The 26,466-nt window shown below is 32.1% G+C and overlaps 1 pseudogene; it reads left to right on the plus strand.

Moving 5' to 3' along the window:
- The window catches only part of LOC149159776 (uncharacterized), a 71,805-nt pseudogene that overhangs the window by 33,051 nt on the left and 12,288 nt on the right, over positions 1 to 26,466 (plus strand).

A 26,466-nucleotide genomic window follows, 5' to 3' on the forward strand; every position in this document is an offset into this window, starting at 1 on the left:
AACCATGTTCAATTATTTCTTATACAAAGCATGGGTATGCCCTCCTTGAGGGTTATCTATATAAAATTGAATATTTGGTATGTGATAATTCCTAACTAGTTCCATGGTTGTTAACTCCTTCCTTGCATCATTTCTTATACCAAAATATCATAACGGATTTTGGTCATCAATTTCTTTTCTAACCTCACACATTAGGCGACATTTATTATTATATTATTTGTCACCCTTATGATGAAGGAGATACTTTAGCTTACATCATTTGTAATATGGGATACCATTCTCACATCCTTATACAATCACAACTCCATGCCCCACTGCTCTAGTTCCTTAACAAAAGGGGGAGGAATCAATCTATCTTAGTTAGCAAGGGGCAACAAAGTTGTGCTCATCATTGGTTTCCTTCAACAAGGAGGAGATGAGTGGTGAAATTTTATATAGATTCATTTCCCAAGATGATGAATTCAAACTAGGATAAGATGAATTAGTGTGGGGTAAATAATGGAATCCATCACTTATATTCTCATGGCTCTAGGTGTCCATAGTCAGCCTCCCAGGGAAAAATAGAAAATGAGACACATGTTAATACACTTCTGTTGGTGTATTCTTAGGATTACTTCCATGCATTGTTGTGTTGAGCCCAATCAAAATAAATGATTCATGGAGGAGAAGAAACTAAGGTGACTAGGAGGGAACTAATATACATTATATGTATAATTTTAAGTACTTGTTATTTTGTTAATGTAAGAAACATAATATTCCCCCCCTTCCCCTCCCCCCCCCACCCCAACAAACCCTATTATTATGTGTTTTGGATTTGAATATATTTGCACATTTAGATTAGATCAATGTTTCTACACTAACATTTCTTCATTTCGAGGCAAGGTATTAGTTGTTTTCTTTCTTTTTGCGTGTAGGTTATAGGAATTTGTGGAGGGAAAAGGATATGTATAGTTGGAGAAGTGTATTCCATGGTTGGTTTGGTTAGAAAAAAATACCAACTAGTGAAGAGTGAATGTATGTACATTGTGACATTCTTGTAACCATGTATTTGAAGAGATATGTGTGCAAGGTATAGGGAAAAAACATAAGTGGTTTACAATCACTTTCTTCTAGACCTAAGATAAATATTTATGGAGCAATAGCCCCTTTGCTGATAGGAAATTTTATGCAAATAATATGTTCACAAATAACACATGCACAAGTAGGTATGTCTTCAATTGTCTATAGCTATATGTTAGCTTCTTTTATTAATTCTATGGATCCGTCTTTTCTTTTATGTGTGAATTATTCTTGTATTCATATATGTTCTTTCAAATTTCATAATCTTATAAATTCCTTTTCTTGATTATGTAACCACTTTTTAGCATTAGATTGAATGTTTCCCTAGACTAGTACAATTGTATTATTTTTCTATACTATTCTTACTTTATTATTGAATGAATTTTTCTTTGTATTAGGGAATTTTGTGTTTTTGGGAATGTTCATAGTGGGCTTCAATGGCCATAACAAATAGATAGAAATAAATATGACACAAGGGACATAGGCAGTTTATAGTTAAAAATAGGTAGCTAAAGGAGAAAATATATGAAATAAATCATTCTTGTGTGTATCCATACTATATAATTGGTCCCTTTATATAACAATAGGGGATTATAACAACCACATGCATAGTTATCTCCACAATAATCTCTCGTTTGACCTCTCAACTAATCTTCATTCCTAACATATATTTATCTTCATCTCTAATCCTTAGATTTATATGATTGGTGAACATCATTATGAACTATCATGTAAATTGCATTTTGTCAAGCCCCTATAATACTAGTGATTCCCCAATTACTATTGTCATTATATCCCTTATTGTTATTATTGTGGCCCTATTGTCCTCATATTGTTATTAGTATGCCCCATAGAAACCCACTATTGTTATTTTTGTGCCCTAATGTTATTACTATTATGTTGGTTTGATTATATTGTGACCCCTTAGACTCCTATATATAGAAGGGAGGTTTAGTCATTTGTGTCATCCAAGAATTATTCATTTGTGTAATGTAAAGGAGGATTCCCCCTTGAAGAGGTTGAATTCTAAGGCGTTGATCTATCTTTTCTATCTTTTTGTGATATGGTTTCCTAACATTTGGTATCAAAGCTTTGGATTCTAGGGTTTCGCTGGTCCAAACAGGTCATCGTGGAATTTTCACTATGACTTTTTTTATGTGACGTTGAAGAAGCTATAAAATAATACCATTTGAGATAAAATAGATCTGAACTTTGGGTCCAAATTTCAGATCTTGTCTCGCTATATTGGCGGAGATATGATCTGAGGACGTTAGGGTTTTTGCAGACGAATTAAGGGAAAATAGTCATAACTTTTGTTTTGAGTATCAGCTTGAAATTTCGTAAGAAGTTGAAGAAAGAGGATGGCCTGTAGTTTTCTTTGTATTAGTTTCAGGTACTAAGGTAAAAAAAGTGACACGTGGCATGTCATACAAGTTCACTCTACTGAACTAGTCTATAATCAGGCCACCATGGGAGATTTGGCATAACTCTTCCTTGGAGAATCCAATCTTGCTGAGACTTGCAGGGTTAGAAAGAGGAATCAAAGGGCTACTGCGGGGTAAGATTTTAGGTATTCAAGATATGTAGTTACAGAGATACAATAGATTAAATATCGGTCTCTTATAAAGTGAAGAAAAGGTGTAGTTTTTTTTAAATTTTGCATAAGATTGGTTTGAAAAATTAGTTTGAAGGAATTCAAGGGGAATAGTGAAGAATTAGTAGCATTAATTAATTCCCTGAAGAGAGAGAATGAAAACACCTAGTAAGCAACCTGAAAGCTCTAGCATGACTCATGAAGAAGAGGAAGAAATGCAACATGATATATCAAAATTACAAGACCAAGTACAACAAATTTCACTCTCACTAAAGGTAAATGAAGCCAAGATGAATGGCATGGAAGCTAATATGAATGGCATGCAAGTTAAGATGGATGGCATGGAAGCTAATATGAATGGAATGCAAGTTAAGATGGATGGCGTGGAAGCTAAGATGGATGGCGTGGAAGCTAAGATGAATGGCATGGACGCTAAGATGAATGGCATGGATGATAAGATGGAAGAATTGAAGATAAATTTGAATAAGTTGCTACAAGAAATGGTCACTAATGGTGAAAGGGTAGTAAAGGAAACTCATGATGAGAACAAAATAAATGTTAATCATGATTTCATAGACTCTAATGTTGGATTGAAGACCCACCATGTTCCAAAAATCGATATGAGGAAGTTTGATGGCAAGGATCCTGGCACATGGATACTACAGATGGAGCAATTTTTTTATCTCCATAATGTGCAAAACACACAAAAGATACGTATTGCAACTTTAAATTTAGAACCAAATCAGTTTGTATGGTACCAATGGCTTTTCTCTCGTAAACAAATTGTCACTTAGGCAATTTTTACGGAAGAAATGATAGCACATTATGAGGATACAAAAAGCAACACCATTTTTAGCCAATTGATAAATCTCAAACAAAAGGGTTCAATGATGGAGCACATTGAGGACTTCCAAAAATTGAACATAAGGGTAAAATATATTCCAGAGGAGCTTAGGATTGATGTGTTCGTAGGGACTTTAAAGGATAATATCCAACATGAGGTTCGACTTTGGGAACCTGATTCTTTGGAGAAGGAATTCAAATTAGAAAGAGAATGGAAAGAAAAATTATGGCAATCAAGAGGCCTACCACTCACAACTATAAAGATGGAAGTGTTGTTTCCCCTAGCCTTCCACAACCTACAAGGTTGACACCACAACAATTGGAAGAAAAAATAGCAAAAGGGCTTTTTTATAGTTGTGATCGCAAATACACTAAAGATCATAAGTGTACTGAGAAGAAATTATTCTTCTTTAGTAACCGGAGAACCCATAGTAAAAACCATTTTGCTTTCAACATTTCAAATCCCAACAAGGATCCATCATCAGGACTATTATTGAGTGAAGATAGCAAGAACTCAATAATAGTCCTGATGATGGATCCTTGTTGGGATTTGAAACGTTGACAACAAAATGGTTTTTACTATGGGTTCTCCGCTTACTAAAGAAGATATTAACCACAAAAGTCTTAAATCAAGAAATTACTCTACATAGATTGTGAAGAGGAGGAAGAAAAGGAACAAGAAATGTCAAAAGAATAGGATATACTCTAGGAACAAACCTTAGATAAAGAAGAAATGAATCCAACCATATTTTGTAATGCATTGGCTGGAATTACCACTCCTAAAACTATCAAGATAGAAGGACATATCAAGAAGAAAAAGGTAATAGTGTTGATTAATTCAGGAAGTAACCATAATTTTATTCATTGTAAGATAACAAAGGAATTGAATTACTTCCTGTATCCATCACTAGAGTGTCAAGTGATGGTTGCAAGTGGAGGAACCATAAATTTCTTTGGAAAGTGCCATAATATCAAGCTATCCATGGGAGAATATGTATTGAATAGCACAATGCTTTCCATTCCAATGGGTGGTGTTGATGTTGTATTAGGAGTCGAATTGCTACAATCCTTGGGTACAATAGCTTTTAATTTTTAAGAACTTTTCATGAAATTTTGTGTGGAAGGAAAGGAAGTTGAATTGAAGGGTATTGTAGGGAAACTAGGAAAGATAATCAGCTCTAACAGTATGACAAAGCTTCTAAAGAAGGAGCAACGAGGGGTAATTGCACAATTATGTTCGCTAGAGGTTCCCACATCCAAATCATCTATTTCTCCAGATCTCCAAAAAGTCTTGGACAATTATTCCAAGGTATTTGAGACTCCCAAAGGTATCGCACCTATTCGTGATCATGATCATGCTATTCATTTGATTCCAAGAAGTGTTCCTCCAAACATCAGGCCATACAAATATCCCTATGCCCAAAAAAGTGAAATTGAACCTATGGTTGCAGAAATGCTAGAGGCTGGTATAATTCAACCTGATCAAAGTTCTTTCTTTCCTCCAGTAGTATTGCTGCACAAGAAGGATGGATCATGGCACATGTGTCCAGATTATAGGGAGCTCAACAAGCTCACTATTAAAGATAAATTTCCCATTCCTGTCATTGATGAATTACTTGATGAATTGCATGGATCAAATTACTTCACCAAGTTGGATCTTTGTTCAGGATAACATCAAATCAGAATGAAGAATGAAGACATTCTGAAAACAACATTTAGAACTCATGAGGGTCATTATGAATTTTTGGTCATGCCTTTTGGCCTTACCAATGCACCTTCTACATTTCAAGGTTTGATGAATTCCATTTTCAAACCCTTCCTTAGAAAATTTGTGTTAGTATTTTTTGATGATATACTAATCTACAACAAGTCTTCAAAGGATCATGTTGAACATGTTGACAGGGTGCTAGAACTATTGGAGGAAAAACAATTATATGCAAAAAGCTCCAAATGTTTCTTTGGAGTACAAGAGGTGGAATATCTAGGTCATATTGTATCTCATGTAGGTGTTAAGGTAGACCCTAGCAAAATTAAAGCCATTAAGGAATGGAAAATCCCCACATCCATAAAGCATCTGCAAGGATTTCACGGGTTGACAAGATATTATCGCAAGTTTGTTAAGAATTATGGGAGAATAGCAGCACCTCTAACAACATTATTGAATAAAGATGCATTTTCATGGACTCCAGAAGCAACAAAGGCCTTCAAACATCTTAAAGAGGCAATGTGCCAAACACCGGTCTTAGCTACTCCGGACTTCACAAAAACCTTTATTGTGGAATGTGATGCTTTAGGAAATGGAATTGGCGCTGCTTTAAAGCAAGATGAAAGACCCATTGCTTTTGAAAGTCATCCAATCAAGGGAAAGTATCTACACAAAGCTATTTATGACAAGGAAATGTTGGCAATACTACATGCACTTAAGAAATGGCAACCCTATCTAATGGGAAGACACTTCAAGGTAAAAACAGATTAGGATAGTCTTAAATACTTTTTAGAACAAAGATTGTCCTCTGAAGAGCAACAAAAATGGGTCACAAAGATGTTGGGTTATGACTTTGCAATCATTTATAAAAAAAGGGAAGCAAAATGTTGTGGCAAATGCACTCTCAAGAAAGGATGAGGATGTGGAAGCTTTGTTGTGTGCCATTTCTATTATCCAACCAGATTGGATAAACAAAGCAAGGGAGGAATGGAAGAATGATCAAGAAGTGTGGGCACTCATTCAAAAGTTACAACAAGATCCTAGTACATCTGATACATTTAGCTGGAAAAATGATTCGTTATGGTACAAAGATCGCTTATACCTATGTAAGAACTCCCAACTCAAACAAAAGATTCTTATGGAATTGCACACTTCTCCCTTAGGAGGGCACTTAGGATTTTTAGAAACTTACGACATGGTTATGAAGGAATTTTTTTGGGATGGCCATAAATCAGATATTCAAAAGTTTGTGGTGGAATGTTTGATTTTCCAACAAAATAAAGTTGAAACAATTAAGACCCCAAGTCTATTACAACCTTTATCCATTCCAACCCAACATTTGGAGGAGGTTTCAATGGATTTTATCACAGGTTTACCCAAGTCCGAAGGAAAGAGTGTCATCATGGTGGTAGTTGACAAACTTACCAAGTATGCACACTTTTGTGCATTATCACATCCATTTAAAGCCAGTACAGTTTCTACTCCATTTATGGAAACAATTCAAAAGCTACATGGAAACCCAAAGATTATTGTAAGTGACAGAGATCCCATTTTCACTGGAAATTTTTTGTCAGAATTATTTTCTTGTATTGGTACTCAATTAGCTCATAGCTCATCTTATCATCCTCAATTTGATGGGAAAACTAAGACAGTAAACAAATGTTTGGAAGGATATCTTCGTTGCTTTTTATATGATAAACAGACACAATGGGTCAAATGGTTGCCACTGGCTGAATGGTGGTATAACACTTCCTTCCATACTGCTGCAAAAATAACCCCATTTATGGCACTTTATGGATATCATCCACCATCAATCACATCATATTTAAGAGCAACCTCTAAGGTTCAAGTAATGGAACATCACATCGAGCATCAACAACAAGTTCTCCAACTCTTCAAGGATAACCTCATGTTGGCGCAGAATAGAATGAAACAATAGGTAGATCAACATTGTAGCAAAATAAGTTTTGATGTAGGTGACTGTGTATTCCTACGGCTACATCCATATAAACAAATGTCCCGCAAGCAAGCTAAGAAGGATAATAAATTATCACCAAAGTTTTATGGTCCGTACAAGGTGTTGCAAAAGATTGGTAGTATGGAATACAAATTGGAGCTTCCTGCAACTTCCAGAGTGCACCCAATTTTCCATGTTTCATTTTTAAAGAAGGTTATAGGTGACAAGCTCCCAGTTCAAACAATATTGCCAGAACTTCATGGGGAAGGAAAAATCATATTGGAATCGGAAGCAGTCATAAAAACAAGAACTCGACAGCTACGAAATCGATCAATTTCGAAGTATCTCATCAAGTGGAAGAACTTATCCACTGAATATTCCACATGGGAGGATGAGAATTTTATACAGAAGCATCTAGAACAATGCTTTTCGGAAAGAGAGGGGCATGTTAGGCCCCTATAATACTAGTGATGTCCCCATTACTATTTTCATTGTATCCTTTATTGTTATTATTGTGCCCCTATCATCCCCATATTGTTATTAGTATGCCCCATAGAAACCCACTATTGTTATTTTTGTGCCCTTACATTATTACTGTTATGTCGGCTTGATTATATTGTGACCCCTTAGACTCCTATATATAGAAGGGAGGTTTAGTCATTTGTATCATCCAAGAATTATTCATTTATGTAATTTAAAGGAGGTTTCCCCCTCGAAGAGGCTGAATTCTAAGGCTTTGATTTATCTTTTGTATCTTTTTGTGAGCTGGTTTCCTAACATATTTGCATGTATGAGTTAATATTTCATACTCCCCCGTAAATAGTACTTGTGATCTCGATATATAATCTTCAACTCTCTTTTGACTTGGTCCCATTTCCATCTTCTATGAATATTTCCTTTGACGTTATCTATCTTAATATTCTATGCTATATGATATGACTTCCTTTATTCTTCATTATTAATCTTCTTCAATCTTTGTCTTGTACCCACATAACATAAACATTGTGGTTCTTTATGATAAAATAAAAATATTACCATCCATTAGGATGCATGAGTTAGCAACCATTGTGTTTGACAGTTCTATGGGAAACATTCTCTTGTACATGGTTTGATGACATATATTCATACTTGTATATTTTACTCCCCCTTCATATTTATCAATCATCATAATAGGTTTTATTTTGTTTAACCATAGCCACACTTCAAGTTTTCTTTGGCTTTCCCTCAACCATTTCACCCTCAAGTGGTTTTGGCTTACCACAAATCATTAAATGGTTTCAGCTAACCATGGACCAGCTGATCAGCCATTTTGGTTGAATGAAAATCTTAGATCATTCAAATTATGGAAATACACTCACCTCATTATATCTTACATCGACACTTGACGCTTAGGAACATAAAATTTCAAAAATTGATTTTAGGCCAATCTAACCCTTATACTAAGATATAAATATGACCATTTTCTTTCCATTATAGAAAACACAACCGAGGAGGAAAATCAAACTTCTTATCGATTCCATCCTTAATGGATATACTACATTTTCATTAACATATGGTATTACTTATTCTTACCTTGCTTATTCATTCCCCATTCATTCATTTCTTTCATCATTATTCATTTTCATTTTTCTATGCTATTTTCTTTACTACTCCGTTCTTCTACGTCCCTTTTTTTTTTTCTTCTTCTTCAATATGCCCTTTATTTTTTATTCCTTTTCTCAAGTCAAGGAGTCCATCTTATTCTTTCTTCTTCTTACGTTTTTTTTTTTCATGTTATTGGTGTTTTTTCTATCATAGTATTTTGTCATGAAGTATGCATCATCTTCATTTGTCTTCATCTTAATTCATATTTCTTGCAGTCTTATTCATTCACCTATAATTACATTCTTAAAAAAATATGTTTCTTGTTAGATTCATGTAACCATCCAATTGGACACCTATGAGGCTAAATTAGAAAACTTAAATAACGCACAAATATCACGATTTGACATAAATTTACATTTTAATTAGAAACTATGAATGACTTCATTACATAACCAACATCTTTCAACAAACACCTAGAATTTATCTTAACATTTTCTCTAGTCTCTCAACTTTTAGCTTAACTTTATTACTCTATATTGATAATTCATCTTGTTTTTTGGCTCATTATATCAATGAAAAATAACCTTTGACTTATAACCTTATGTATTTACATCAATAAAATCATGACACTAACTATTTTTTAGTACAATTCACTCTCAACTTTGGCATTATGTTATTTTTCTCGAAAGTATACTTTGAATCAACTCTTTCTTGAAAATGTCTTTGATTTCTTTAACTAACCATGTCTAACTTGACCAATAAAAAAACAAATTCAAGGGAATTTGTTACATCTTGAAGATTCTCATCTCTGGCACCATCTTAAAATAGTTCAAAAATCACTACAACCTTCCTTATATTCTAGTTTTCTAATAGGATATACCACATACTCTATGCCATAGTCCTCCTCTTTCTTATCTTCACCATAAACCTCAACATTTTTTTAGGCTCCTCCATTGTCTTCTTCTCGGTACCCAACATCACCATCCTCATCATTTACATTATCATCCTCATCTTCAACATCTATCTCTCCAAGGTTACTACTTGCATGTGAATTCCACCACCATTCCCATTATATTTTGTAACATTGATATCACCTTTTTTAGCCTTAGCAAAAAACTGATCAATTTCCCCATCACCATCATCACCCAAATCCCACACCTCAAGAGTAGTCTTTTTAACTCTAACTCATTCTAATGCATCAACAATTTTGGTTGTAGATGACAGACCTAAAGGATACATTGGATGAACTCATAACCTTTGCATCATTTTACCTACATTTGTAGCCTTCAACACTTCAACTATTGCATCCATGGAAAGAAAAAAATTGAAGGAAGTTCACACCTCACTATTTTTTTCCTCCATTTCTTCATCAAGTTCTTTATTAGTGTTACACTCTATAGTGAGGGGAACCTTAATGGATCCTTCATTGGACCATAAAGAAGGAAAGGACGAGAAAGAGGCCTTAATGGCCAAATCAATAGATGGAATTCTACACTAGCTATATATCATCATTTTCTTTTAGCTTCAGACCATTGCAATGGATTTTCAAATACACCAAATCCATCCCTCTCTCTTGTACTCACCTAGTTTTACAATATAACATACAACAAGTATTTGAGCTCCCTACCTATTTCACTATAATATATAGCTTGTATTTATCTTCTTTTGAAGCTTCAATTTCAAGAACGATGATAATTACTTGATATAAATTAGCTCTCATTTTTCGCATGATTCCCATAGTAAATTTTCTCTAGTAGTCATAAGTATCATACACCACTCAATATCCTCTTTTGCACCAACCATTTCGTATGCACAACTTTATTTATGCACACTTTATTTTGAAAACTTTAACATCGTATCCACCCATTTGTGGTAGTGAACATGCGCTCAATATGTTCTCAATTCAAACAACTTCGTTGAACACACAAATTTTTCAAATCCACTCATAATAACCTATTACTACCATACTAATTCTTGGCTTCAATTTCCAACAACAAATATACAATTGATATGAAGCAAGGAGCATGGAGAATTTATAGTCCAGAAACCTCCAAATGGGAAATTCTATTAGATAAATCATTCTCATGAGCATTTTTATTGTACAATTTCTCTCTTTATATAATAAGTGTGACATAGTAGCCAATACCAAATATTTTTAATATATCTAAATTAAAGTAAAAATAAGCAACTCAAGTTAGTCTTAAGGTTTAGAATCTAGTCAATTTAGGTTTTACTAATTGGTAAATTGAGGTATTTTGTTAATTGCAATCCTACATTTTGGCAGTGGAGAATCCAATCCTGTAATAATAATGTCTCATTATAGTGATAATGTTTTTGGTAGTCTAAAAGGCTATACATTTCCTGTGTAAAGTATAAATAGATATATTTTAAAGGGTAATTGTTCTTGCTAAATATATATTCCTTAAAACAAATACAAATATTAAAAATAGATGTGTTTTATTTACTTAGTTATTTTTTGTTTGAATTGATAACTATTTTAATTTATTATAAATATTTTTCTAATTGTTTCCTATTGATATTAGAAAATATATATATATTTTTTACTATAAGTTAATTTATTTTTTCAAATTCATTTGATTATTATGTGCTCAGACCAAATTTTTCAATAAATAATAAATACGTAAGTAATATAAATAAGTAGTTTTTATTTTAAAACAATTATATAATAATTAAATGAATCTATATTAATTTTTAAGTGTGTAACTATTTTTAATATATATTAAATAAAATTTTATGGTTTGAATCAATCTTCCCTTAATTATTAATGAGTTTATCTCATTGTACTTGTTTATGAATAAACCTATTGAATTTTACTAATAAAAGTTTAAACCTGTTAACTAACCATATTTGTTTATTTTGAACTTGTTAATTAATAATATTTATTATAAAAGTAATTTAAATATTATAAAATAATTAAGTTTCATTTTAACTAATCAATTAATGATTAATAAAATTTCATTTTGTTATTGTGCAAGAGGAACACCAATATGGGGGAATTTGTAGGTGTAGAAAAGTATGGGGGATTTGTAGGCATAGGAAAGATCATGTTAACATTTTTTAAATGATTATATAAATCTAAATGTGGATAAGTTAATTGAATGTTGGGGCACAGTTACAGTTTCACTCCTACACAAGCGTGAGGGGAAACATAAGAAACTGTGGAAAGTGAATTTGATAAGTATATTTTTATTTACATCTTATTTCTATCCATTTTTTATGTAAATACTTGCTCAAAATATAGTGGGAAATAATCTATGGTAAATATGATATTTACGTGAGTATGAGTTGTTTACAAGGATTTTATTTTTGGATTAAAAAATCCCTACATAAATATATAAAAATCATGCTTGAATATTGGAACCATATCCATAAATTAGGACATAAAATATGAGATGCAATTCAACAGGAAAATGGGTTGTTAGAGTCCTACCTTGGTAGGGACTAATAATAATTTTGTAGCAATATTTAAATTTAAATAATAAACTCATAAAAACTTAATAGTTACAATAAAAATTTTCAATAGATATCATTAACTTTTAAATAAATTTTTTCAAATTACCACGGGCCAATACCATTGTTTATTAATACCACATGCCTAAAATTCATAACTCATTTCAGAATTCAAAAAAAAAAAACTCATTTAATCAAAATATTTAATTTTAGTTTAACTTTATATTTTTTTAATTAAATATAAAACAAAAAATGTTACACTTTCAAGATATATCTAAACCCTCTACCCTCATCACTAATATAAATATTTTGTAGATATTGCATAGAGATTAAATCAAGGTTTTAATTAATGAAAAATGAGAATAATTTAATATATATAGATGTGAAATTTCTATAATATCACTGGAGATCCGTCTTAACTTTGGATATGCACCGAGAGGGATCAAACATCTTTACTCCAAAAGAGGCTTTAACCTCAAGATATTAGATCCCTCTTGGCACTTGGTAGATTTAGAGTTAAGATGGATCTAGACTAGCTGTTATTCCTTAGCAATGCGGGACTCTAATAATCCATTTGCTTGTTGACCACCGTTAGTTTGGTATTCAATGCAAATTATAATATTTAACTTTAAAAAAAAAATTATTTATTTTACAATATTATCTAAAAAACTAATTTTCGAACATGAAGGTATTATTGCGGCCTCTACACATTATAATGCTATGTGGATAATTGTCTCACATATTTTATGCCATAATTTATTGATATAATTGCAATATTTGTGTAGTGTTTTATTTTAAGCACGTGAATAACACATTTACCATCAATTATGGTGGGCAAAAGTTGATGGTAAATATGTTATTTTAAAGGATTTTAATTTTTGCTAGTTTCCTCTGAAGCTTAACAATGAAATTTTTAAAAGTTTTTAAAAATAGTGACATAAATATTACAATTGTATCCAAAAATTATAGCAGAAAATATGAGGTAGTTATCCACATGGCATTGTGTTGTGGAAAGGTTGCAATAACAATCATTACAGAATAAAACTTGAACCAATTATATTGTAAATAAATAATTTTAAACATTAATAAAAAATAATAAAATTCAATCCATAATGTTAAACTATAGAAAAATTGTAACATAAATAATACTAAGTAAAAAGAAAAATCTACTGTGTAATAAATTTCCTAAAACAAGTATAACAATAAATGACCATAATAACAATATCATTACTAAATATTAATTCAACCATATATTAATTCAACCATATAAATAACTATCTCCACAATAATCTCTTCATACATCTCTCGAATAACATTCATCCCCTACATGTATCATCTACCCTTTCCCATTGAGCGCATAATGAATGTCCATGTGTTGATTCTTGTGGTGACGTGATTTGGCATGCGGTTAATTTTGGGGGTGATGATGGAATAGGCTAAACATACTCTTCGAAGTTTATTAAAATGACCCCATTGTCCTTTTTGGAGCTAACCCATTTGCCTCTTGGTTTTGGTGCCTTGGGATGTGCTAATAAGCAATTGTGACCACAATGTCTTTTCCTTAATTGAATTCTATCCAAAATAGAGCTTAGATGATATTCTAGGTTAAAGATAAGAGAAATGATAATTACTACCAAGCCTCTAATCATTTTTACCTTTGAGACATTAATAGCTTATGCATGTTTAATTCTATTAATAAAGTATACGATTGTGTTACATTATTGGTTTCTGCTTTGAGCTTGCATGCACAAGAATAAAATTTTGTCCCCTTGCAACTATAAATAATCCTATCACTTACCATGAGCATAAAATGAGTAGTAGAATTGTTAGGAGAAGTTTAATGAACCAGTCATTTTAAATTAAATATGATAATGATGACGATTATGATTAATGACCTTTAATACTGAATGACCTTTAATATTGAATGGTCTCATGGTCTTAGAAGGTAAGATTTATTTGAATCTTTTAGATTTGTATTTTTATGTTCAAAATGAAATAAGAGAAGTGTTTTAGGATTAACATAGTTTTGTTGAGTTAAAAGTCAAGAAGGTTGGTATTGTGAGGAATATTTTGAAAATTAGATTTGGTATGACTATAAGGTGTGCAATATAAGAGAAAGTTGTTTTCATATTCAAATCTCCATGTTGCACATAAATGATCAACTCTATCAACCCATGGTGTTTTGGGAATTGGTAGACTCCCAGTTTCACTATGGAGTTCATAAGAATTTGTTCTTACTTTAGCAATGTTTATTTTCTTCTTTACACTAGCTAAGAAAAACATATATTTTTTTATTTTCAAGGTTTTGGGTTGATCACCTCCTTATAGTGTCTTAACTTTATTTTCCCTCTAACTCCATCTCACCCAAAAAAATTATGCTTAAACTTTGATGTAATAATATTTTTTATAATATATTTATTCTGCAGAATGATCTACTACTTTATCACCCAATGGTTTAGTGAAGATCGAACATCCTTATGCCATCACTACTTGAGCCGAAGGTGGTGGCTTTGGCTAGAGTTTGAAGCAATGTTAGGAACATATTTTCGTCCATGTTTTTAATCTTCTTCATAAACATAATATACATAGTCATGTCCATGCTTCCATTGTGGGAAATGATTTCCTCAATGAGGATCATAATATAGGGTGCATTTCCTTTAATCCTAAGAGTTTATGTTATAAATTACTTTTGGATTTGTTATTTCTTACTCCATGACTCTCTAGAGATACTACAACCCCACATATCACATCCATATAAATTAATAGGGGTGACAAGAGTCTTAAAGAGGAAATTTTTATCCCATGTCAAAAGATATGTTGACTTATAATTTTTTTAAATGCCATAATAAGTTTTCCATCTTCCATTTATATTTTTCTTAATGTTATAATTCTTGTTGACTTGTGATGGATATAAATTCCTAGATATTTGTATGAATGAACTTCCTCCAACTTTTTGTTGTCATATATGAAAGTACCATATCTAACCTTTCCAAGTTTGATGATCACTATTTTTGTTTGCCCGGCATTAATAGTCATACCCAATGCCCATCTTGGCATGGAAACATTTAAGGATTTCTATTGTCTTGTCAAGATCATAATGGCTCATATCCAAAAGAATAAAAACATCAATATAAAGGAGAAAAGTTATGACTATACTAGTGAGATTAGGGAAAACACAGTCTACCTCTTCCAAACACTTTTCTAGCTTATCAATGTATATGCCACAAATGACACTGGACAAAGGACACCCTTGTTTGACTCCCATATTATAATTGTTTTCTTTTGACCAACCTTCCATGGTCCTAAGCTTGGAAATAATGTTCTCAACAACCTTATCATGACATCCCTCAACTCAAGAAGAACCATTATGTCTTCTAACCTTTTCCATAGGTTCATCCAAGGAAAAATGCTAAAGAATATTCTAAAGTCTTTGAAATAACAAAATATATCAGTTGTATCATCTACAATGATATTGTGAGTAACATGGTGATCCACAATTGAATGATATCTCTAAAAGATAGCTTATCCTTTAGATATTTATCATAGATTTCTAGCCATAGGTTAATCTTCTATTCCAAAATAACTCTTTACAACATAAGTAAAATTGGGCTAATCATAATGGTAATGAGAGGGAATGTTTTTATTCCCACTCTTAAAGTTAAGTACAATGTGCATATATAATTAATAATGAAGTGTTATGTACCATGAGTCCTCTCGACTAACTTATTTTTGTTCAAGGGGTTTCCATAGGCACCTACATGTTATAGTGATGTCATTTAGAATTGACCTTGTGCCATGTGAGTATAGAACTAGCTTAGTTGTTGGTTCATAAATTAATATATATATATATATATATATATATATATATATATATATATATATATATATATATATATATATATATCACATTTTCTTGACTTGAGTAGGATATATCCTTCTTGAACCCAAATATATGAGAGAAAACAATTTATTTTTTAATATGTAATTTTTTTCATCATTTCATTTGATGTCATGTATTAAGAAATTACACATTGAGAAATTTGATTCATCTAAATAATCAATAGGTACTAGATAGTTTCAAGTTGATTTAATTTTTTAAAATGATCTCATATATAAGTAATTATTTTTTTTTTGTTTTTTACTACAATATGAGACAATGCCTCCCCATATTAGTTTGTTAAATTACAAAGATGTGGTTTGCTAACCAAATTCAATTTGGTCTAGGTATCTTGTATACTCTAAAAGAGATATCAAAAAATTATAAAAAAAAATAACTTTCATGAAAAACTATGATGAATGAGGAGTCAAATCCTAAATGGAGGGATCAATGGGTCTAAAATCTAGGGAAATTTCAAAATATGATGACTAAAGAGTCAAATCCTAAACAAAGAGATCAATAGTTCTAAAATCTAGGGAAATTTCATTCACATCCAAGACAACAAATTTCAACTGAAAGAAAGAATTGACACAAAAAGAATATGATTGATTACCTTAAGCTGTAAATTTGGCTACACTGTATGTCAATTTCATCCTCAACATGCTAGTTGCTTCATATAGTTTGATAAGGATATCCATTACTAAAACCATCTAGAGAGATGTTTGTTTATTACTAAACTAAACATGAAAAATACTTGCTTGAAACTCCATTTCTTTACCAGATGGGAGGAATGAAGTCATGTGCTACCATGCTGCCATCATTGCAACTATCGAGAAAGAATAAACTCAAAACCAAACAGTTCATGCGTGGAACTCCACCATGACTATCCTAAGTGTCACATTAGATTTTGGATTAAATTCAATGTTCAATCTTAGGACACAAGCCAGCCGATATCTCCATGACCAAACGTCGTATGGAGTGCACATTCTCTTGAATGCTAGAATGTGGTGGGGGGGCAGTCTAGCCAAAACAATGTTGTTATTAAGGAACCCAGGCACGTTCACCCAAGATCGGCTCCCATATTATTATGCCTTAGTACATGATAAGATGGGACCTATTAAAAATTTAAATTCATTAATATAAGTATGAAATAAATCTATTAAACTTGCAAAAGATAGTGGTAAATTAAAATATCTTAAACAATAATAATTAATTAAAATACATATATGCAGCCTTAATATTTTAACACAAATTTTAATTTTGGTTGAGATAAAATAAATTAAAAGATCTTAAATTGTTCGACCTGCGTTCAATGCTACTATTGAATTATTCAGATCGTTTTCATCACTTATCAAGCAAATCTTAGACCAAAATCATGTAAATGCCGCTCAGGAAGCGTTGCAGTCTTTTCAAAAACTTGGATTTCTTGACACCAGGCTCAAATCACCAAATGCCAGAACAAAGTTGCTCTGTCACCGATATGATAAAAAGCCACCTTGGATATTCCAATGATTAGCTCACCAAAATAGATTTACACATAAAAATGACTCTTACATTGAACGGTTTTATCACCCCGGTAAAAGAGTAGAGGACTCCCAAAATTTTGTAGGAGATTGTTTTAGTTAGATATTACATATTAGAATCTGTTTGTAGCTCTCTCCGATAACTTCAAACCTGAAATTTTAGAGTGCCTTATCTTTCCAATAATTGCAGAACGCGCATTGGGTGGTCCACGATGCAACTATTCCTTGTCACGATATCTCTCAAAATTATTGGATCTCCAAGTACACCCACCCATGTATAGTGGCAAATAATTTTTTATCGACGTTTGAAACATGGCCACATGGACGACAGCGCTCCGCCGTCCAACCGCACCAAATATACAACTTCCTTCTTCTCATCTCCTTCAAATTTTCAGAGTCCCACCACCCTGGATGTCTGCTTATTCAGTCTCTCTTTCAGTGTATGTATGAGTCACGCCGCACTATCAATAAGTGCAGGCCTCCAAATCCCCTACGCGCAAGATGACACGTATCAGCGAGTAATTTATTTGGGGATCCAGGTAACTCTATAAAAGCCTCTTGCTCATTGCAGGTTTCACATACAAGAGTCTGTCAGTTCCATCTTGGCTTTACTAAGTGGATTGCATTTACAAAGAATTTATAAGACAAGAAAAGAGGGAGTGTGGATTTGGTGAGGAATGTCGAACCACGGACTCTACCTTTTCGCCGCCATAGCGGGTGTTGCAATTGTTGTGGACGGCCAGAAACTAGTATGAGCCTCTTAAAGTACGCTCCTTTCTGAGCGAAAATGAATTATGTCGTTTGTTGTGGCAAAAATTTACGTAGTGTCTGCCTGTAACTTTCTTATTGCGCTTACCTTCAACGATTTAAAAAGCATATTAATCCAACGATACTCGGGCTGGAAGGATTATGACATGGTGAAGGAAGCGAAACATCATAATTGCAGACACATAGTTCAGAATTATAATAATTAATGTCAACGTAAGTCACAATGATTATCTAATTATCAAAACAGCTTGATGTAATAAATACAAGTTCTTTTTAAAAACAAAGTGAAAAATAAAAGGCTAAAAAGAAATACAACCCCAAAAAAATTAAAATATAGGGTAGGCATTCAGGACAAGTCGAAGCATCATCCTTATTCACTTCAATGACATCTTTGGAATTTCTTTTTATGTTCTTAAGAATGAGTATGTTAAATTGACATGGCGAGAATGATTTACGAAAGAAATATCATTTTTTAAATCATTTTTTTTAATTAAGATAAATAAAATCTTTTTTTGTTTGTTAAGTAATATAGATATTTTAAGAGGTTTATCTGAATCTCTACAAACTAAACTAATTTGAGAAACTATTCAAGAATATCAAAGTTTAAAATGTATTACTTTTATATATTTAGCTATTATAATATTGACCAAAAATATAAATAATAAATTTGCATTCAATTGTAAAATAATAATAAAATTTAAATATATAATTGATTTATTTTGTTAATTTGAATTTTCAAAAATATTTAAAATAAATTAATAACTTACTAATAATTATTTTAAAATAAAATTAGTTACTAATTTAAAATAATATATTTGATATAACAAATAAAATATATACTATTTGTATATAAAAAATTTAGTAAAAAATTATTTTTTTTTGAGAGTGAAAATTTCCACACTTATGATAAAAGGATTTTTGGAGAAAATTATGAAGTAATATTTATAATGAATCCAAAACTTGTATTTATTTTTTTTGTTTTTATTTTTTTATATTATTTAAATAAATAATTGAGATATATTTATGCATTTACATCGATAAGCTTGAAGGCTATTTAGAGGAAGCAGGATGTGATGGCACGATCTTAGCTGGGATAGTCGTCATCCTTCTTCTCTATGCTGACGATATTCTTCTTTTGGCAAGGTGTCCATCTGATCTTGATAAGCAGCTAAGGCTTCTTAAGGATTTCTGCTCTACCATGGGTATGACTGTTAACACTGACAAAACAAAAGTTATGATTATCAAATCCAAGAAGGACACTTACGCTAATTTTATGTATGACAATAATAACTTGGAGGAAGTGTATTCTTACAAGTACCCAGGAATTGATATTCATCACAAGCTCAACTGGAACCATAGCATTGAGAAAAGGATTAATGGGGGGTGGAAAGCTTACTTTGGTCTTGAAAATAATTGTAAAACAACAAACCTCGTAATGTGGAATAAAAAGAAGTTCCTCTTTGAAACTTTAGTCACTCCTGTTATCTTATATGTCTGTGAGGTTTTGGGTTGCAGCATCTCCAGAGAATCATGGAGAAAGATTGAGAAAATCCAGAAGCGTTTTATAACTTATAACTGAAAATTAAAAGTAATACACCCTATCATATTCTCCTTATAGAAGCAGGCATTTCCCCTATTGAGAGCCTAGCTATGATTAGGTTAGATGATCATAGACTTCCTAAGCTAGCTTTAAATTCCAGCCAAAACCACCTAAGGCTCAATCGGGGGTGGCATAAAGACACAAGGGCCCGGTTAAACTATTTGGAGATCAACGAGAATGGTGCATTGCAAAACATAAATAACATTAAAGATATTATTACTTCTAAGTTCAAAGAAAAAATGTGGTGTGAGAAAGATTTAGCGGCTAAAAGAAAATTAAGTTATTATAATAAGGTCATCAACTCCACCCTAGAAGATCAAAAGTATCTCTCTATTTTAACTAGCTCAAAGAAGAAAATTAATACAACAAAGATTAAAACGAATTCTCATGAGCTCCATAGTGAAACAAGTCGTTGGGCAGTTCCAAAAACGGCATGGAGGGAAAGGATCTGTCATATATGTGAGAATAGGAACATCGAGGATGAAAACCACTTCCTCTTAGAGTGCCCGTACAACCACATTAGATCTCAGTTTCACAATCTTTGTTACAATACTGACCTTCCTAGCCTTTTACAATGTCAAAATTATAGTGAGCTCGGGAGGCTTCTCTCCAAGCTTTTTGAGTATAGGAATAAAATCTTAAATCAAAATAAATAATTTGTTTCTTTAGGTCCGATAGACCAATGTTCGGTCTGAGTGGACGTTAACCATCATTATCATCAATACATTTTTTAATTTGTTTTTTCTTTTTTCTAATATATTTTTAAATTTATTTTTAATTTTTAATTTTATTTTTTATTATTATAGTTTATTAAAAAATTATAATTTTTTTATTAATATAATTTCGTTATTTTTTAATTTTACTAAATTTTATACATTAATTTTAAAAACACCTAACGAACATGAAAGAGATGAAATAATGCTATCAAAATTAAAAATTAATCAGATAATTACATTTATACAGCGAAAGTGTTTCTGTTATAAATAAAATTCGGTATGGTCGAGATTATGTAATACTAATATAACATTATATTTTTATTTTTATTAATTTAAAAATTAATTATATAAAAATAATTATTAAGTAAAGTTTTTTCGTAGAAATCACATAAGAAAAAATTTTGGATGACGTTTTTCGAACCAACAAGTGTGGTTCATCATCAGGACCAGATGAAGATGTAGATCATGGCAAGGACTTAAATTAATTATAAAAAAATTAATTATTTTTAAACAATTTTAATATGACCTTTAGAATATAATTAATTTTTGAAAATGTATTATTATTTATCTAAAAATATAAATTATAATAAATATATATTTGAAAATGTATTATTATTTATCTAAAAATATAAATTATAATAAATATATAATTGAAAATGTACTCTTATTTATTTAAAAATATAAATTACAATAAATATATATTATGTTAGAGACACTTATAATAAAGTGTTAGAGGATGTTTATTAGATGTGGAGAGATTTGTAAAATGTTTGTTCCCTTTTTTATTAAGTTTTTTTGGTGCATCCGCATATGAAGAGTAATGAAGGAGCGGGCTCGATCTCCTCTTAAAATAGTGATGGGAGACAATAGCTTGAATTTCCTAGACATGGATGATGCAAACCACAAGTTTAAGAATTTAATCAATGTGTTAAAGCAAAAGCTAGAAGGAGCAAATGATGAAAATGGGGATCAATCCCAACCGCAGAGAAATGGAAAGCCCTTGCAGCGAAGGAACCCGAGATGATGATTACCAAAGGAAGTAGTGGATCTCAAATACAAATTTAATTCTAGCAATAAAACTACATACATTCAATACGTGAAAGACCATGCTTTGATCAGAGAATTTCTTGGGTTTTGGCCCTTGAAAAGGACCTTGATCTAGAGGATCCAAAATAACTGGAATCCAAAAAGAAAAATGAGACTGGAGGTTGAAGAAAGGCATTCTTCACCATCATTTTGAAATTTCAAAGATGAAATAATGATTTTTGAAAACAAGTCTTACTTCTTCAACACAATAGACCCATACCTTAGATTTTGGATGGAAAGATCTAGCCCAAAGAAAGTGGATTTATGCGCAACACCAATATGGATTGGGCTCTTCTTTGTACCAAGGAAATTATTAAACAAGACACCTTAGAGGGTTTGGGGAATGACTTGTGAAAGTCTCTTAGGCCACAATACTATGTGCATACACATGTTGTGCAATATTCCTTGTTTAAATGAATATGTCAAAACGCATTCCAGCTTCCATTGATATCGCTTACCTCGAAAAAATTTGGAAATAGGCCGTGGACTATCAGCATATTCATTTTCAATGCCAAAAAATCTTTAAATATGGGCATCTTCTAAAGACTCTCCTCTTAATGTAGTCACAAAAACTAAGGCTCCTCACCTAGTCAAAGACCCAAAAGGTTTTGAAAAACCATTTACCCATCATTGCAACACCTAACCCCAACCCCCTTCCTTTGGCAAAGGATTCTCCACTCACAAAAGCTTTGAATCTTTGAATCATCCTAAAGTTCTAGACCTCCTTGCATATTCATAGGCCAAGCCTTCTTCCCAACCTACGAAATCTTTCATACATAATGTGCACATTAAGAACTTTCTGCAAACTCCTAGTGTGAAAACCAGGTAGGACAAACATAAGGATTTGGCTAATAGAATCCTCAATGAAGTAATCATGACAAAGGGGGATGTGACCCATGATAAATAAATAAGGGAAGATATGGATTTAATTTCCCTATACCTACCATCAACGTTTGAGGCTTGGAAAGGGAGTGATTGAAAGTTAATCCCTAAACACCAAGTTCAGATTTTGCACAGGGGCTTCATTAAATAAAAAAATTAAGATTGGTTAGAAGAATCAAGTATAAACTTTGATAACCGTCACTTAGGTGTTTAGATACACTCCTTCAAATATCGTCCTGAATACTCAAATGAGGAAGAAAGAGTAATAAGCAGTTGTTGTAAGAACTAGGGGAATTTTTTGTTAACACTAGGTGCACCATTCTAACAATAAAGGAATTCTACTCCATTACAACAATTCCTCAATGAAGATAATATATTGGAACATAAGAGACATGGATTGTAAAGTTAAGAAATGGCTTCTTAAGAACCATTGTAATAAGGAACAACCAACAACCAAGATGATACAAGAAACTAAACTTTCTAGTGAAAAAATTGCCTTGATAGGCTTCAATGTTGAGTAGAATATAAATTAGTGTTAATTGATGTGAATGGTCACGTAGGTGAGATATTGTTACTCTGAAACCCCATGGAAAGTAATTATCTCATACATGTTAGCCACCCACAAAACTATACTGTGAAATTCAAACTGATAACTCTGCAAGGATTGATTTCTCATGAAATTCTATGGATCAACAATACCTAGGTAAATTTTCGAGTTCCTAATTTCTCAAAATATCCGATACTAAACTCATTACCTTCCAGAAATAATAGGTGGTGATTTCAACATCATTAAATATATCAAGGAGAAAAAAGTAGGACTTCAAAAACTAGATGCATATGTAGGGAACTTCAAAGAAATGCTAAGTAAAGTTCACTCGGTTTATCTATGCACTTGCAATGGTCTACACACTTGCGAAAACGAGAGGGGAGGATCTCAACAAAACACCTCTAGGTTAAACAAGTTTCTTTCCCTAGAATCCCAATCGGAAAAGTACCTTTTCATAGAGGCATCCATCATTGCATGTAATGGACTAGATCAATAGCCCATGTGTATTAACCTACATATTAAAGAAAGCCCCAAAAATAGATCCTTTTGTTTCAAAAACTTTTGGCTAACTAGCCCATCCTTCATGGAGAATATTAGAAACTTGTGAAGTGAGGCTAATTACGTGGAAGAATATGCTATGTTTTTATTCCCAAAAAAGCTCAAATATATCAAGTCCAAACTTTAAAAATGGAATAGAGATGAATTTGGAAATATTTTCAAAGCCAAGAGAGAATTGGAATATGGGAGGAGCGAGGTGAAACAATCTATAATTATGGAAGCAAGAATATATGAAATGTAGATGCAAAAGCAAATATACTTACCCAATCAAAGTATAGGATAAAAAAATAAGAAATTTTATGCAAGTATAAATCTAGAGTGTGATGGCTTAGGGAAGATGAAAAAAGGACCACTATATTTTGCAATTAGCAGTGGCATAATAACATGATAACTTCTCTAAACGATGGGGAGGGTAATAATCTAATGGATCATGGAGGCCTATAGTAAGAAATAATTCACTATTACAATAATATTATTACTAAGCGTGGGAAAAGAAGAGAAGATGGGATCCAAAAACTAACTAAGCATATGTTTTCTCTAGTATCAATAGATCAAAAATAATTCCCCATGATGAGAATATATTCAGATAAAGTGGAGGCAACAACCATGGGTATGCCTAGAAATAAAGAATGAGGGACAAACATTTTCACAATCAACTTAAAGGAATCTAAGAAAGATGCACTCCTAAGTATTGTACACCACTCAATAGCCTCATTTGGATTAGCCATTTTGTCTCCATAAAATTATGTATGGATACTTTCTTTTGAAAACTTTAGCATCAAATCCACCCATTTATGGTACTGAACATGCATTCAATATGTGATCAATTTAGAAAACTTGTCTCAATACACACTTTTCTCAAATCCACTCATGAATAACTTATTTCTCTCATCTGAGTTGTTGGATTCAATATACTACAACAAAAATACAATGGATATGAAGTAGGGGACATAAAGAGTTTATAGTTATGAGAGTTTATAGTAAATAGTTTATTTGCATTTGTATTGTACAATTGCTCTCTTTATATAATAGTAGGTTGCAATAATAACCATATCATAAAAATATGCTTAATCCAACCATATGAATAACTATCTTCACAATAATCTCTTCATGCATCTCTTAAGTAATTTTTGTCCCCAACATGTCTTATCAATCATCTCCCATTGAATGCATAATGAATGCCAATGTGTCATGATTCTTTTGTTGACTCTTGTTCTGGCATGGAGTCAATTTTGAGTGGTGATCGTGAAATAGGCTACACATACTCCTTGAATTTGATTAAAATGGCCTCGATGTTCCTTTTCATTCATAACCCATTTACATCTTGATTTTGGATCCTTATGATGTGATAACAAGAGGCTGGAGCCACAATGTCCTTTCCTTATTAAATTCTCTCCAAAATAGAGCTTAGATGATAGTCTTGTGATGCTATATTGAAGATAAGAGAATGTTGTGAAACCATGTCACAAAAAGATAGAAAAGATAGATCAACGACTTAGAAATCAACCTCTTCAAGGGGGAAACCTCCTTTACATTACACAAATGAACAATTCTTGGATGATACAAATAACAAAACCTCCTTTCTATATATAGGAGTCTAAGGGGTCACAATATAATCAAAGACGACATAACAATAATAATATAAGGGCACAAAAATAACAATAGTGGGCTTCTATGGGGAACAATAATAACAATATGGGGACAATAGGGGAACAACAATAAAAATAAGGGCCACAATGACAATAGTAATTGGGGAATCACTAGTATTATAGGGACCTAACATGCCCCTCACCATCAAAAAGGTGTTGTCCTCAACACTTGAGTATTTTTAGATGCTTCTGTATAAAATTATCATCCTCCCATGTGGAATCTTCAGCGGGTAAGTTCTTCCACTTGATGAGATACTTTGAAATTTATCAATTTTGTAGCTATCAAGTTCTTGTTTCTGTGACTGCTTCAGGTTCCAATATGATTTTTGCTTCCTCATCAAGTTCTGGCAATATTATTTGAACTAGGAGCTTGTCACCTATAACCTTCTTTAAGCATGAAACATGGAAAACTGGGTTCACTCGGGAAGCTACAAGAAGCTCCAATTTGTATGCCATAGTACCTATCTTTTGCAACACCTTGCACAAACCATAATAATTTGGTGATAATTTATCATCCTTCTTAGCTTTTTTGAGAGACATTTGTTTATATGGTTATATCCGTAGGAATACCCAATCACCCACATTAAAACTTCCTTCTTTATGATGTTGATCTGCTTGTTGTTTCATTCTAATCTGTGCCAAAGTGAGGTTATCCTTTAAGAGTTGGAGAACTTGTTGTTGATACTCGATGTGATCATCCACTACTTGAACCTTAGAATTTTCTCTTAATTATGATGTGATGGATGACATATGATATCCATAAAGTGCCATAAATGGGGTCATTTTTGTTGTAGTATGGAAGGAAGTGTTATACCACCATTCCGCTAGAGGCAACCATTTGACCCATTGTGTCTATTTATCATATACAAAACAACGAAGATATCCTTCCAAACATTTGTTTACTATCTCAGTTTGCCCATAAAATTGAGGATGATAAGATGAGCTATGAGCTAACTAAGTACTAAGATAAGAAAATAATTATGTCCAAACATTTCCAGTGAAAATGGGATCTCTGTCGCTTACAATAATATTTGGGTTTCCATGTAG

The sequence above is a fragment of the Pinus tabuliformis genome, chromosome 5_2 (genome assembly GCF_031772625.1).
Source record: "Pinus tabuliformis cultivar Carrire ecotype Pingquan chromosome 5_2, CPIR1, whole genome shotgun sequence".
Lineage (NCBI taxonomy): Eukaryota > Viridiplantae > Streptophyta > Pinopsida > Pinales > Pinaceae > Pinus > Pinus tabuliformis.